This window comes from Oxyura jamaicensis, chromosome 4 (assembly GCF_011077185.1).
Source record: "Oxyura jamaicensis isolate SHBP4307 breed ruddy duck chromosome 4, BPBGC_Ojam_1.0, whole genome shotgun sequence".
In the NCBI taxonomy this organism is placed as follows: Eukaryota; Metazoa; Chordata; class Aves; order Anseriformes; family Anatidae; genus Oxyura; species Oxyura jamaicensis.
In genome coordinates, this window is record NC_048896.1 from 62,926,538 (window position 1) to 62,943,443 (window position 16,906).

The window sequence follows — 16,906 nt, forward strand, 5'->3', positions numbered from 1 at the left end:
GAACATCATACAGAAGCATCAGAAACTTTTTAAAGAAAACAAAACAAAAAATAATTAGAGGCTTTGAAGCCTCAAGAAGTACTTATTTTGATTGATTTCCTTATTCAAAACAATACCACACACACAACTTATTTGTAAGTTCATAGATTGTATCTTAGCTAACTAGAGAAAAATATCCTGCATTTAACTCTCACAGAACTTCTGGAAAAACATTTACAGATTATACAGTGTGGTATGGGTCTGACCTGTTTCCACGTTGAAGTTAATGGCACATTTGCCATGGGTTTCAACTTGTTAACCCAAAATCTCCAAGCGGGGATGCACAATTTTGGGTGGAAAAATGTATCTCTGGAGATGGAATTCCACCCTAGGCTCCTTCAATTTAACAGGCTAAACGCAGCAGAGGCATGACTGGCTGGATGACTGGCCACTGTAAGAGAACCAACAAATACAGTAACTCATGATTATTCAGAGTGAAGCAGCCCAAAAGCATATTGCTCTTTCTCAGAATATTTTACACTTACATTCATGTACCATAACACTATTCCTTCTGTTTACTCGATTCATTTTAGTGGTTTTATAATGCAATTTCTTTTTTAAATTGACAAGTTTTTGTTGTGTGGAAACTTCACTGTTTGCACTTCAGCATTTTGAACATTTCTGTGGCAGTCTGGCCAGTGCTAGCACTGAATTATTACTCTTTTTAAATAAAAGCAAGTATCACAGCCCTTAAAACTATTTCTTAGCAAGTTAATTATATACAACAATATTCTGCTTGCAATGATTCTGTACCTGGAGACTCTTCCAGCTGAGAAGTAGCTGTTAAGTTACCCCCCAAAGAGATATTAGCCCCACAAGAAACTGCTCTTGGAACGGAGTGTAAAGCCTTCCAGTAAAAATTAACCTTTCATCAAACTTTCTCATTACTTAGTAGAAATGTGGTATAGAGAGGAAACTGGAAAACTGCATTGAGTGTTATGACGGAAAATTGCAAGCTTAGTACCTCCAAAAATAATGAGGTACTAATAAAACATTTCCATTCCTACTCATGTTAGCCTAAAGGAAAACTAATACAAAAAGCTTTTCTTTGCCTCCACGTTTTCACTGTCCTGAAACGTGCATCTCTTCAAAAACATATGTCGAGAGGAGGAAGGAAGATCCTCAGGCCAACAGTGAACAAAGTTTCCACAGTGAATTCTTTTTTTGCCTTGCATCGCCTTGTTTCTGGCTGATGACAGTTTTGATTCAGATTGTCTTTTTTATTTTTGTTTCAAAACAAAACAAAACATTTTTTTCTTCTGAGTAATGTTCTATCATACCTCAATCTTTCCACATTACAGCATGAAAATTAACATTCTAAAATTGAACTGCAACTTGTACTTAGCTACTCAGTATAAATGGTGTCCTGTACCCTTTTATCTCTGTTTCTCTAGTATGCATAACGTCCCTTAATGACCAACTGGTAAGCAATAGGCAAAGCTGCTGCTGTTACTGCAACGGCATCTAGAGAAGTAGAGAAAGTTAGGAAAAAAAATAATTTCCAATTTGGATCAGAAACTGAGGAAAATATGAGGGAGAGTAGTTGAATGTTTTTTGTTGTTGTTGTTGGCCAGAAAGACAACAAATAAAATAGCATTTCTCATTCGCTTCATGGGAGGTATTTTAGGGAAGGACCTTTATTTTTGTACTAAGTATATAGTATATATTTTTTATTTGTACATGTTTTTCCCAGTAGTTCGCGACGTGCATTGAAACCAGTATTCTAAAAAAGCCCGTCAGAATTCTTGTCGCGCAGGTGAAATGGAATTAGCATGCCCTGTCACGAACATTGTACATGACATATTTATAAGTAATCATTATAAAGCATTGAGAAGCAGCATTTGTACCTGGGACAGACAACTTATTAGAGAAAAGCCTTTAAAACTGCCTTATCAGAATATCATAAGCTAATTAGTTACTCCTGCCTACACTGAAACAATTGTTGGGTTTTTGTACACAAGGCAGCATGTAATGAAGTAAGTAATGTAGCTATTTCTGTTTAGTGATTTGCTCCACTGTTTTTAATCCTGGATCTTATCACACCAGGTGGTTAAAGGTTGCTTAGTTTGTTGTTTTTCTTTGTATTATTAAACTCATTTATAAACTAAGACCATTTCTTATACCTGCAGAACAACTTAATCTAAATACTATTCATATGACTGAAAAAAATAGTGAGAAGCTGTACCCAATGTAACTTAGAGAGTTAATTGTCCCAAGATGTTGGAGAGAACCACATTTACTGGATAATGCAGTCCACATATGTATTGGAAAAAATTAACCACAACATTACCATTGTCGATCTTAGTTAACGCCACTTCTGCGAAGCATTAGCACAATTGCTCTGGAAATCTCTGTACACTTAGCATACACATAGACTTGCACGATGATGTTGAGGCCTTGTATTAACTTGTTCATTTGTCAAAGCTATGAAAGATTGAGTGTATTATTCAGGGGTGTGCGATTACAACCCCAAATGAGAAACGTGAAATCAGTGAAGGACAAATCAGTCTTCAAGACATCATCTTGTTCAACACTGGTCTCTGGCAGAACTGAAGATGCCCCAGGAGGAACCCACAATGTCAGAAGGACTGGTTATCACAATTTCAGACTTGTAACCATCTTGATGCATTTTTACTTGTAAGATGAACTCTCTTTGTACTAACTGCACTCTTTGCAGCAACGATGTATGTTTCTTTAGCTGAGTACATAGAGTAAGTCCTAAAAGCTCATTACCTCCCAGGGAGGTTTAATAACGTATTTATGATTTTGGTCATAAGTGTCCTTTGCAGGCACTTCAATATGTGTTTTAGCATGATATACACAACTGTATAATATATACTTTTCCTGAGAAGATTCTTTATTTTTATACTAATTGTCTCATTTAATTTAATTATTTATTGCATTTTGTGAATGGAATGTTCATAATAAGGACTATGTGGTTTGATTTATTTATATGCCTGTGATATTAAATAATTTTAGCTAATATAATTCTCTCGTTTTTGTTGATGGTGGTGGTGTTGTTTTTTGGAAGAGGTTCTAGCCATTCCCACCCTCACAATAACTCATAAGACCACTCAGTGAACTTTATTAGCCTATTCTGTCATAGATGTTGCCAGATCAAATCAAGGACATGATACACAAAGTTTTTCTTCACTTGAAAGTAATGAGTATGTGGCAGTCCACAAGTCCACATTTTTACTACCTATTACATGTGGAGTAAAGTCACCTCCACACGGTACCTTACAGGGGAGCATGGTGTTCAACACACAAGCCTGCGTATGCCCATATAGCTTAAATTTTGTTGACTACATCAAGTTCTGATTGCACACTTAGTACTGTCAGAACAGCCATGCTTTCAATACACAAAGTAAACATTAATTTACTAATTTAAAATTAATGAGCAACTGTTCTATACAATTATGAAGGAGATGCTATATTATTATTTTTAATTGTGCCCATCTCATATTTAAGAATCTTTTTTAAACATTGCTTTTTCAGACTTAATAAAGTCCTTCAGGCAAACTCATAGCATGTTCAATCACTTCACTGAGATTCCTTAGACTGGCATGAACAAAAATCTAGTAACTTCATGTTTTGAGTCCAAACAATTCAAATACCTCATTTGCCTGATTAAAAAATGAATCACCTCAAAACATAATGCTAGAAGTAACCCAGTCTGTTTTTCACTGTTCTCTCCTCTCCCTAACTTTTCTCTTGCTTTGAAACGTACATTCTTCTTTTCCCATTCCAATTTGATAAGTTACATTGAAATTCTCAAAAAACTAGCATTTTCTGCTATTACAATTCATAAGGATAGCTATAGTTCATCTTTTTTAACAAGGCTTTTCCCCTAAAACGTAACAGAAATGGACTTTGATCCAACAATAAAGCAGAAAACTCTAACAAAAACAGACTAAGAAGTCAAACAGATCTTTTCTTCATGGAAAAAAAATCCTTCAAAAACAAACAAACAAAAAGAAAGCATCATAGAACTTCACATTTGAACTGATCCAGGATAGAAGTAGATATGCAGGACAATGCTATGATGTGTGTCCTGAAGACAGGCAGTTCTGCTACTCCCAGAAGATATTTTCCTCTCACAAAAGAACCAGTAGACTGACTCCCAAGGTGCTGCATTAGCTAGTTGCGTCCTGCTGGCTCCTGAACAACTCGGTGGTGTCAGATACCTGAATCTGAAGCGCAAATCACCCTGTAGAAAACTTTGAAGGGAAACAGGAAAAGGATTGGGTCTAATCGAAGCAATCGCTCCTATCTTTCCACACAAGAAAACAGTGGGAGTCAGATATCCTGGCATTCACCCCAAGTCAGCTACAAGTCAAATCTGAGTCATCTGAGTCAAATATCCATATGTCCTCTTATTTCCAGGTATAACATGAAATTTTGAACATAGAGAATTCTTTTATTTCTTACTTGGATATCTCAGTATTTTCTTCTACAGCTATAATAACATTAAAAAATACAGCAAAGAAAACATTTGGAGTAGGCATTTCACAGAATCATTGCATAACTTGAGTCAGAAGGGATCTACAATGATCATCAAAGTCCAACTCCTGGCTCCACAGAAGACTACCTAAAAATCAGACCACGTTTCAAAGAGCATTGTCCAAAGCCTTCTTGAACTCTGCCAGGCTCAGTGCTATGACCATTGCCCTGAGGAGCCTGTCCCAGTGCCCAACCACCCTCTGGGTGCAGAACCTTTCCCTAACACCCAGCCTGACCCTCCCCTGTCCCAGCTCCATGCCGTTCCCTCGGGTCCTGTCGCTGTCCCCAGAGAGCAGAGCTCAGCGCCTGCCCCTCCGCTCCCCTTTGAGGGAGCTGCAGGCCGCCATGAGGCCTCCCCTCAGCCTGCTCTGCTCTGGGCTGAGCAAACCAAGGGACCTCATCCATTCCTCACACATCTTCAGATCTCCAGACCCTTCACCATCTTTGTAGCCCTCCTTTGGGCATTCTTTAATAGTTTCATGCCTTTCCTATGTTTTTTTACCCCAGACTGCACACAGTGCTCGAGGTGAGGCCGCACTGCACAGAGCAGAGCGGGACAATGCCTTCCCTCACCCAGCTGGCAGCGCTGAGCTTGGTCCACCCCAGGGTGCAGCTGGCCCTTCTGGCTGTCAGGGCACGCTGCTGACTCATATTCAACTTGCTGTCAAGCAGGACCCACTAACCCTTTCCAGGGGCTGCCCTCCAGCCCCTCATCCCCCAGTCTATGTGTGTATCTAGAATTGTCCTGTCCCAGGTGCAGAATCCGGCACTTGCTCACCATACAGCTTCAAGGCCTCCTACTCATAAGGGAGTCAACAGCTCTTCCTAATTCAGTAACATATGCAAACTTTGTTAGTATGCATTCAAGTCCTGTGTTCAGAACATTTATAAAAACATAGAAGACAACTGGCCACAAAGTAGAGTCCTGGGGAACCCCCCTAGTGCCTGGTTACCAGCCTGATGTATCCCCATTTACTATAACCCTTTGAGACTGATTTGTCAGCCTATTGTTCACATGTGATATTATGATTTTATCTAGCTATATGTCAGACATTTTGTCCAGAAGGAAACTGTAGAAAACAGTATTGAAAGCTTTGCTTAAATCCAAAAAGATCACATCTACTCGTTTCCCTTGGTCAATAAGATGGGTGACCTTGTCATAAAAGGAAATTGAAATTAACTTTATTAAATACGACTTTTGCCTTGTGACCCTACATTGGCTATGACCAATGACTGCATTGTCTTTCAAATGTTTCTCATTAACTTCCAGAATAACCTTCTCCATAATTTTACCAGGCACTGAAGTGAGACTGACAGGCCTGTAATTACCAAGGTCTTCTTCCATTCCCTTCTTGAAAACTGGGACAACATGAGTTCCAGTCAAATGGGACCTCTCCAGATTCCCAAAACAATGGAAAAATAACAGAGAGGTCTTGTGATAACATCAGCCAGTTTCTTCAGTAGCCTGGGATGAATCCCATCACGCTCCACAGACAGCATTCAGCTGGAGCAGCAAATCCTGCACGTGTTCAGAGTTGGCTGGGAATTTACCGTTCCCACAGTCATGGTTTTCCAACTCAGGGCACCTGGGATCCCAGAGCCCATCATCAGTGTGGAAGACAGGTAAAGGCGGCATTAAATTTCTCTGCTTTACTTATGTCCCTATTTGTGAGGTGACCAACCTCATCAAGTAATGCACTAATGTTATCTCCTTTTGCTGTTACCGTATTTTAAATCTATATACATACATACATATATTTGCTTTTAAAGTCTAAGGAAACTGAAAAATAAATACAGATTAAATCTGTAAGTTTGTCTTCTCAGAAATATTATTAGTAGCCAATGTACTAAGTGTCTGCTGTGTGCAGCCAACAGTGTGTGAATAAGAACCTTGGCACGGCATTGTGGAAAGCAAATAGCCTGAAGTCCTGTGGCAAGGCCATCTTATCTTCCTAAGAACATATTTCATTCACAGTCTCTTAACTCCAATTATAATGACATAGGCATCACAGAATCTGAAAGAGATCTCACAGCTTTAAAACAAAACTTGAGGTTTCCAGTACATTCAGAACTATTTGCTCAAGCAGAGAACACATTTAGGTTACTCATTGTATGGGCATCTGCTTTGCAATAGAGAACTAAAGAGCCTCCAAAACCAAAGACAAACATACTAACACTAGAATAACTCAACTATTCAGTCCTGCTGAGAAGTCCAGGCACAATTTTGCCCATATTGACCCACATATCTGTGCACTGACACTACTTTCAGAACCTTCTTTCAGATTAAGAACATCTCAAATACAGTAGTTTGTACTATATAGACATGCTATACTCTTTCTCTCAGTAGGTTTTGTTTGTATTAAACACCCCCATAGGCATATTGTCCCAATGGCTGTCAGATAGGGGCAACAAAGCAAGACTATCTTATAATGTTCTTGCTTTTCACTTGTGCTGATGATACATATTGTGAAAGGAACAAAGTTTAAAGAGAACATCGACTCAAACTTTTTTTTTCCTCCAAACTAATCATCCGAATTGCTGTACTGCCACCTGTTGATAATTTTACGGAAATTCAGAACAGTTCTACATAACAAATAGATGAGCTGAAAGAATCATTCTCGTGGCAGTATGCTTTGATGTGCACTACAGAGAAAATTATTTTCTTCACTTCCCATTTTATTTACTCCATTTCTGCTTACACACCTGAAGACTTCCCAGTATCCTTTTCTTGTCCAATTACATTACTGTTGTAAGACCATGAAGTACACGTTTAAAAATAACAGAGTGAACGCAACCAAACAATTACTCAAAAAAAAGTTTCTATTTTCTAGGCTTCAGAGATGTTAAAAACACCAAAAATTAGGCATTACTCCACTCACACTGGATAATTTGTTTATTTATGATGTAAGCTTTCCTTCTCAGCAGCTACTTGCAGAGTGGTCTATGGGCAGTAACATTCCCAGATAAAACAAAACATCAGAGACAATAATCCCTCCAAATGAATGAGTATCTCCAAAACTTTTTTTCTGGAGCAACACTGATCACAATAAAGATTTGTATGCTATGGCAAGAAAATACCAATGCAAAACTCATTGCTGGTACCAACGTGCCAGCAGATTAACCATTTATACGTACATACATATATAATTAACTGAGATAATCTAGAACATGTCTCTCTGTATTTTCTGTACATTGAGTTTAAGACTATCCTCCTAAATTAGGAGCTTTAAAAGGTTAGCATGGAATATTCTTACTGTTCTTATCACTGTCATTGGAAGGGAGTAAGATTCCTACTTCTGAATGTACATAAATGCCAAATATTCATCATATCCTGCCTTTATGCAATTTGCCATCATGTCCAGCAGCCTCCCTTGTGATTCTTCAATCACAGCAGTGTAAGGGAGATGTTGGTGGCACAACCCCGAATGCTTGTTACACCAACAACCAATTTGGAAATACCATTTCCATAAAGACAGTCATCTCTTCAGGCAATCCTTCGTGCTCACCACAAGCAACTTTGGTACCTCATTGCAAATTTCCACTCAATCTTCCAGTGCAGTTCATAGCTGCCAGCAGCAAATTGGTTAACCGCATAGCAAACAATAGCAAACGTGATAAAGCACTGCTCAAGTATCTTGAGTCACATCACATTATTCCTAGATGCCAGAAGCTGTATTCTGATGACATGACATTCAGACCGGTGAAGGACTGATTGACGAGAGACTTGAAGAGATCAAAAGCAAGCACTGGTTTCAAATCACAAGAGAAATAACATGGACATCTTAAGTGATCTTACAAGGAATACAGAGAAGTTGTGATTTAACTCTGAATATTTATCACGTTCTCAGTCCTAAGTTACAAGATTATAGAAAAACTCACCTTGCTGTCTGTGCTATGATGTATGATCTGTTCAGTCCAGACTTCCATGGTCGTCCTGGAAAAGAGCATCTTTGACAGCTTCCATCTATCTGGTGGGGCACTCTCTCCACTCCATTTAGCACACAAACACTGGCAAAGAAAGGTGTAACAGCTTTCTTTGCATGGGCACCTCTCCTCAATCACTATCAAGTCCTTCCTCTGAGGAGAGGTGAAGGAGCTGGCACTAAGTGCATGACTTGTGAGCAATCCTGTTGACATGCTGACCACGTGTTTCTTGTGACAAAGACCCCAGGGCACCCACTGCACCTGGTGGTCTCTCAGGTCACCCTTTCAGCAGTAACTCCATTCATGCCAACAAGAGGTGTGGTGTAGCAGGTGAAGATAGCAGGCATGGCATCTGTCCTCCTCAGAGATCACCACCACCCAGCAGGAGACAGCCCTGCCACAGTTCCACTGACCTCTCTCCAGCTGCGAGTCAGATAAACTGGGGCCAGGACTTTTGAGTAGTTGTGGAGGCAGACCAGACTTCAGCACTACCTTCCCCTTTGGATAGGGAACATGGGTCATTAATCAGCTAGTTTGATCCACACTCTAGCACTGCTTGTGACCACAACATATGACCCTGGTCAGCTTCCAGAAGACACGTTTTGGACTTCTTTTGACTAGGACTGCACTGGGGCTCGGCCAAGACCTCAAACTTCCTTCTGGAGAAAGGATGTGTAGGGCACAATTTGCATGAAAGCCAGGTCTCCCTCTTCCATTTCCAAAACCTGTAGATTCTCCTACACAGAACGTGCTGTCCTGCAAAGAGTGCACTGATGCTGACTCGTTATTGTCTCATGGAGTCCTCTTTGACTGGCACTTCTTTACCATTGACCCACAAGATACTACTTAAAACCTCTGATTTACTGTTGGTTTTTTGTTTGGTTGGTTTTTGTTTTTTTTCTTGTAGAAGCCATTCACATGCAAAAGCACTCTCTGATGGTGCAACCACATCCTTTGTGGCTGTGGAGCTAGCTTTCCTAGCTGAGCTTCTGCTGTGCCAACCTCATGTCCATACACAGCCAGCCAAGACCAAGTTCATTTTCCACAGGATGGGAGGCAGCCCTTACACACATGTACACTCAGCACCCCAGGCTGCAGTTCCCCTTCACACACCTCCAGATGCAGAGTACTGAATGCACTTCTCCCTCACCTTTCTATTTACAGACAGGTAAAGTTACAGACCTCAGCTGAGGTCCAGTCATGTTGCAGGGCCTCCCTCCTGGCTTTGGCCAAGCAGTCCACCACAGGCAGCACCACAGAGATCCTGATCACTGTAAAAATACTTCTGTTCCTCACCAGCCATATCCCAAGCAGTCTATACATGAATAAATTTGAAATGTCTCAAATCTATGAGTAGTCAGTATTATTTGAGTGTTCTACTCCATACCAAACATCACCCTCCTTATTTTTACATTTCTTATTATTTTATATTTCACATTTCTGTACTTTTAACTAGTATCCCCATCCCCTTCACTTCTTCCACTTTCAGGTCTTGTGAGCACTTGGTTTTCCTTAAGTCTACTTCTCTACGCTTCTTTCCCACAATGGCACGGGACATTCTCTTTGTTTCTTTCTTAAACACAACACAAACCATGAGCTAAAACAAAGGAAAGTCAAAAACAGAATTAAAACATAGGATGTCCCATAATGTTTCCCCAGACTTAACTTTCTGCTCAGACTTTTTGATCCAGATATGCTTTCTTTCTACTTAGTAACCTTCAATAGACTTCTAATGCATTACCAGGCTTCCTTTTGAATATAGGAACCTCTCTGAATTTACAGCACAGCGTGGCATAAGTTCCACACAATGCTTAAGTCACTGCACATAAGCCTTTGATTTCATTTTGGCTGCTACTAGCTTTATTTTAGACTCTCCCATTTCCTGTACTGGGAAAGATAATGTATAAAGGATTGTTATCTTCTCATGCTCTGGCACACACAGACCAGGCAGACCTCTAGGATACTCCCCTTTCAGCTGTATCTTCTGTGACAAGTCCCAGCCTACTTGATTGCTCTGTTTATGGAAGCTTTTCCTTAGTTTTCATCATAGTTGTTGATCTCCCACCATTTTCCAGGTCTGGTACACACATTTTTGTATTAAGATCTGGACAAAACACACAAATAAATAATAATAAAAAAAATAATAATAAAAAAGAATCATTTAGGTTGGAAGGGACCTCTTGAGATCAAATAATCCAACCCTTCAGAAGCAGGGTCAGGTAGAGCAGGTAAGCAAACTTATCACAATAGATCAGGCAAATGCGTTAACACTATGAGGGTGCAGCCTCCTCCATCCATCCTTAAAACCTTAAACCAAATATAGATATAATTAATGAAAAAGCAGGCAAGGATGGAGATGGTTGACAGTAAGACAGGGGCTGAATGGAGGACAGTATCTACAGGGAGTAAAACACAGAAAAATATGTGAAGTTGGTACATCAAATCTAGCATTTCATCAAATCACAAAGCAACGCCAAGTTTATGACTGCCTGGATGGGTGGTAACATACAAATGCAAAGACCAAATCACGGCACAAGAGGGCAGCAGGCAACTGAAAACGAAGAACAGCCCTCCCTGCCTTTAAATTTATTTATTTTTTTAAATTTAATCTCTCTAACCCCCCAAGTGGAGGGAAATAATATTCAGAAAGATAACTTTACTGGAAAGAGCAACAATGCTCCCATTTCTGAAAAATAATTAATGATCAAAAGTTAAGAAGTTGGCTTTTTCAATACAAATTAAGATACTTTAGGATACAGACACCTCCTTAGGAGAAAAATCTACCATTTACCTGCAACAGCCTGAACTCAGTGAAACAGATCTGCTCAGCCCTGAGATAACTTTGTTGGGTTAAGAGGATAATGTCTACACAGAAAATATTAACTGCAATAGGCTAAAAACAAGGAAGAACATGAGTAAAACAACAGAAAATAGTACTTTATGCATTAGGTATTTTTAAAGCATATTGTCATTGTGTTTGAGGACCTCATAAATAATTAATCAGTATTATTGTTATTCCCTATTTTACAAACAGGGAAATAATTCAGGCACAAAGTAATTAGACGGCTTTCCCAAAGCTTTATATGCACTCCGTATCAGAGGCATACAGTAAAGCCAACTGAAGCTAATGAATCCAGCACTGTGCCTTTGCCAGGTACGTAAGAGGACACCTAAGCATGACACCGAGTATCCAGATTCCTCCTAATAACTCGTGTGGTATCCTATGAGTACTTTTCACAAGGGGATGAGATACTGTGTTCAGACAACGGGCACTTGGTAATGGCAAAGACAATTTTAAATTCAGGTGGAATAGGTAGTATCTGTAAGGAAATAAGCTAGAATTTTCTACAGTTTTGCTCCCCCTCACACCTATTATGTCTCTTTTCAAGACTGCTTAATAAGTGAAGTATATAAGGACACCAGTAAACACGTCAACAAAGAAACATCTGGCTTAAGTGCTGGTATATTAAAAGCAACATCAAGAAAACTAAAGGCAATCTGCCTGGATTCTGTGAGCGAAGAACACAAGAGACCCAGCAGGCCCATCACAATTTACTCTGCCACTTAAACACATTCTGTGATGAGAACGAACATTTTTCATTTTTGCAAATTTATTTTTTAAGTTCATTTTGTGGAAAATACCTTGATATCAAGTTTACTTTAACTGAAAACAGACATGAACCTACATGGAAATACCACTACGAAGTTTTAAGATGTCTGCTGTCGGTTCCCTGTTGTGTTCTCTTTCACAGAGACAGTTCTCTAGTTCAAATGTTATCTACTTCGTAATTTCTATTTCCTCTTCCGACATCAACCTCTTTCCCAGCTCTAATTTACTCCCTCCCCATTCGTTTTCACTCTTTCCTCTACCCTCCTTCTCTCCTTAGATAAAATCAGTTTAACTAATGGTGTCAACCATTTTGTGGTAACACCTGATAGGGAGATAGCATTAGCACATCTTGCCTAACTAAGGCACAGGTCCTTCACTGAAATTATTCTGTCACCACCACACTCTGCTTTTATAAGAAAGGGAAAATGGCATGTTAGCAATACATAAAACCTTTGTTTCTAGCTGTTCGGTATCCCAACAGCAATCTGTTGTCATTGCTAGCTTCTCAGCTAAACACAGCCTGTTAATCCATCATAAAATGGCAGAAGCCATCTGTATTTTGGAATATACTCACAAAAGCTCTGAAACATCAATGCCACACTAGATGATTAGGAGAAACAGCACTTAAAACCAAATATGCATATAAATCACAGAATAACAAGCCAAAACGAGCTCTTTGCTATCCCTGGAAGCACTGCACTCTCCTTCTAACAGCTTCTAATAAAATTTCTCTCTGACAGCAATCACGAGAGCCTGCCCAAACCAAGTGCTAATTTTTGCAAGGAAACACAGCTGGCCCGCAGTCGGCACGCAGCGCGCCGGGGCAGGAAGTGTGGGAGGGCTCAGTGGTTAGCACACCTCCAAGTCAGAGCTAAACCTGGCCTCCGAGGTGCTCGGCGCTGCAGTGGCCACCTTTGGCACAGCACAGCAAGGCTGCTCTCCAGGTGGGGAGCTAGCAGCCCACTGGTGAAATGCCCACCTAGTTCCTGCAGCCCAACAGTACCCGCCAAACATTCCTTATCAACCTGCTGCTTGCCTTCTTGATGGACACAACATTTCAGCCCAAATGCTCAGTCTCTTCCGGGGTCCCACGCTCTGGCAGAGAGCTGCTACACTCTACCCACCATGGTTTTTCAGTTCCTATGTTTACAGCAATATTTTTAGACAAATGTACATCATCAAGTTTTGTTTGGAGACACGAGCATCAGAAATTCTTGTTCCTCCCCTAACCTCTTTCAACTCACTCAATCCCAACTCTTCACTGTTGCCTTAGCTGGGCAAATGTATCTGTGCCACTAGTCTTCAAACCTGAAATGGGTCAAGTTAAAAACAGCCTTGGTCCCTTTGGAAAAAAAATGAAGTATTTGTGGGGGATTAGTTCGGCGGTATTTTTTTTGACTGATCCTTTCCACCATGGCCCTGCAAACAGCTGAATAAGTATCAAGTAACAACGTGGTTTGGCAGTAATGGTGCTAAAGAACATATTACTTACTGCATCAAGCTCCTGCTGAACTGGAGCAGGGCTGGTTTTAATGCGTTCCCAGTTCTACCCTCCCAGAAACCCCACTATGGTTGCATTCTTTGGGTGGGTGGCTTGGGGGAGTGTGAGGCGGCAAGTTATATTTGATTTGCATCTCATTTCCCTGGCCCAGACAGATTCACTGCACAACCACGTGAAGCCGTACAATGGCACAAGCAGCCAAAGGATGGGATCAAGAATCAAGCATCCAGAAGATGAGCCCATTCAGCTCAAGGAGTGCTCACTTGTCCTCCTTAAGCATTAACGTTCTGCATCATAGTAAGACTTTCCTTAAAAAGGCTTTTTACAAGGCAAACTCAGAAGTAGAACAGGCTGGGAATTTTTTAGTGAAAAGTTTTTCCACCAGAGGATAACAAATCTGTTGAAACTGAAACTTTTCTTTGCAACTTTCATTGAAACAGTTTGACAAATCTTTCAACAGTAACCATTTCTCAGGTCCAGAGTGGAATTTCTGTTAAAAACAAGAGCCAATGCACCACAGCAGACAGCAGCTTTCTGGTGTGGGGCATTCAACAGGGAAGCAACTGCTGGAGTTGGGGTCCAATTCCTGTTCTGTTTGATTTGGCTTTTGTGTTTGGACATGCTCCACCAACATCCCTGAGGAGGTGCCTACTTAACAGGCTAATGAATGCTATGGATCAGCATTTTTTTAAATTGAAATAGTTGAAAGTGTCCAACTTAATTTCACTGTGACACAGGGGAAAAAAATGTTAAATTGAGAAAATGACATTTCTGTGAGATGGGAAAATATTTTCCAGCTAGTTCTATCTGGTTCTCGTGAGCTTTATCTCATGGTTGACACAATGCTCTGGCAAATTTCCCAGTCTGATGCACATACCTTGTTTACCCTTTAAGTAAAATGCAGTGGGCGGCACAGCGATGAATGTCAGACGAAGAACAGCTGAGGTATAACAGCACCAACAGCAAATCCCTTTAATATATAATAAAACAAGCTAGAGGCTGAAAAGTCAATGGGAAAACCAAAATGGATAATAATCTAATTTAAAACTTCTCCATGAAAGTTTCCATATGAGTATCAATCCATCAATAACCCATTTCATAATCAAAAGCACCCAAGGTGTTTTCCCAGCCCCCACAGATGTCCTTATTTTCCACCAAGATGAAGCACCAACACAAGTAATTCACTTCAGCACCAAGTCACATATCAGCAGTCACATGACTTTGGATAACTCATGCTCGGTTTTCAAGTTAAAGAATGATGATTTATACTTTAAAATATATCATAAACATATTTCAAACTACTTTGAACTTCAGACAAATAGCTCCATACCTATGGAACAGAGTAGTTTATGCTTTTAATCATAAGCTATGAATAAAATCGTGGTTCTTCCTGTTGTTCTATTTGAATGTTACCCATGTATCAAAAATTATCCAGACATAGGTGACTTGCTAAACATCTCACAGTTCACATAATGCAGCATATACGTGCCAGTCCTCTTAACCCTAGAGATGGATAATTAAACAATTTATGTGAACGTGCCATATTTCACTTGTCACAAGCACACTCTTTTACTGCCTAATAGTTAATACTGATTAGTTAAAGAGCATCTTTAAGAGTTAGGACTACACTGGTAAATAAACAGGACCCAAAAATAGCAGTATTATGTAGTGAAAAATAAACAATGAAATTGGCAGTATTTTACTCATCACGTAGCCAGTGCCATTTCAAAAAACAGCATTTTTCCTTTAAGTACCGTCACCAGGCCCACACATAGTCAAAAGTGGTGTTATACAGTAAGTAACATGATCTTTTAGTCCTTAGTGCAAGAAATTACATTCGTATTTCTGTAATTATTTCTAGCAGATGTTTTGGAGATCTCTCTCTCTAAGCTCAATGTCTGGGGATGTGTTTTTGTAAGGATAAACTGAAATACTGGTAGAGGAGAATTTTCAAAACAGAATGGTTTTGAGCCAGCTTGAATTGTACGCTCTTCGAATCCCATTGCAACAACAGTTGCAGAAACAGTAATTCAATGCTACTTACCAACTTTTTAAAATAAATTCTTTTGACATTATTGAGGTTTTGGAGTTCCAAATTTCCCCTTTCACCACACCCAAGTTAATGGATACAAATAAAAATCAGTCATGTTGATGGGCTCTCGCACATGTCCCTAAATGCAGACAGCAGTTACATCTCAGACTTCTGATACCCAAAATCATACCAGAGGTGGCCCACTTCTCTCTTTTTTTTTTTTTTTTTTACATGCATTTAATCAATTTCAGCTGTTTTGCAACACAACAAACATAGCACAGCACCTTCCCTACCACACTTGCAGTTGTGGATTGGATGACAGTTTTAAGACATTGCTTGTAAATCCAAATTGGATGTTTGTGTACCTAAGCCTTTTAATTGATTTCTAACACCGAGTACCACTTTCAGACCTAACCAAGAATAAGTTCTCGTCTCAGCAATCCACATGTAATTCAAATTGTCATTTGGAAGTGAATTCAAATGTGGCATACAAAAATCATTTCCAAAGGAAATTCATGCAAAGTGTTCCTAGCCTCACAAAACCCTTTTCAACAGTATTAAACGTTTGTAATACTCAGACTCCTCCAAACAGACTGTCCAAGTCATCAAACACAAAAATAGTAACATGCACATGACTAGAGCTGCCTGAAAAAGTTAAGAAGGCAAAATAAGAGAAAGCTGAATTGCCAGGCTTTCTAACACATCTTGATATACGAGCAGTAGGAAAAGCAGTAGGGAACCACTTTGATATCCAAAATATTGTATTGCTTTGCCTCATCTAGCAACAGGATTAGATTGCAGCCATTATGACACCTCAGAAAGAAGAAAAGCAGATGAAAGAACATTTAGGGAAGCAGCTTTTAAACTAGTGAAAAACTCACTTGTAATTTTAAGAGTTTTCAGCAATTTCAATGATTTTGTTCTTTATCAAAACCACAGCTCTCTGCATAACCGCTGTTCGCTGTGAAGCAGGATCTCCTATGTGTTCAGCTGTTGTATCTGTGCTACATTGCCATTCCCATCAGCAAAGGCTTCCTCTCCTCTAGACTACATGCGAGAAAGAGCAAGAGGGGCTAAGAAGAGCTAAAGACACAAACGCTGACACGCTTCACAGAACAGGCACAACTAAGAAAGAGTGGCTGTTTTGTCGATTGTGTCCTCTTTATGCCCTAGCATCTTAATGAAGGTATCTTATTGACCACTGTCAGTAGCAGTTCACGCTCAGTGTTGCGATTTGGACAAATGATACATGTCAAATTCACTTTCTCTCACGACATACACAAAAGATCTGTTTTAA

The 16,906-nt window shown here is 39.8% G+C and overlaps 1 long non-coding RNA gene across 1 annotated transcript in view; it reads right to left on the minus strand.

Annotated features, from left to right (window-relative positions):
• Positions 1 to 99: 99 nt before the first annotated feature.
• The window catches only part of LOC118165483, a 52,328-nt gene continuing 35,521 nt past the window's right edge, over positions 100 to 16,906 (minus strand). The window contains exon 3 of the long non-coding RNA XR_004750069.1: positions 100 to 430. This is a non-coding gene — a long non-coding RNA (uncharacterized LOC118165483). The remainder of the gene's footprint in view (positions 431 to 16,906) is intronic.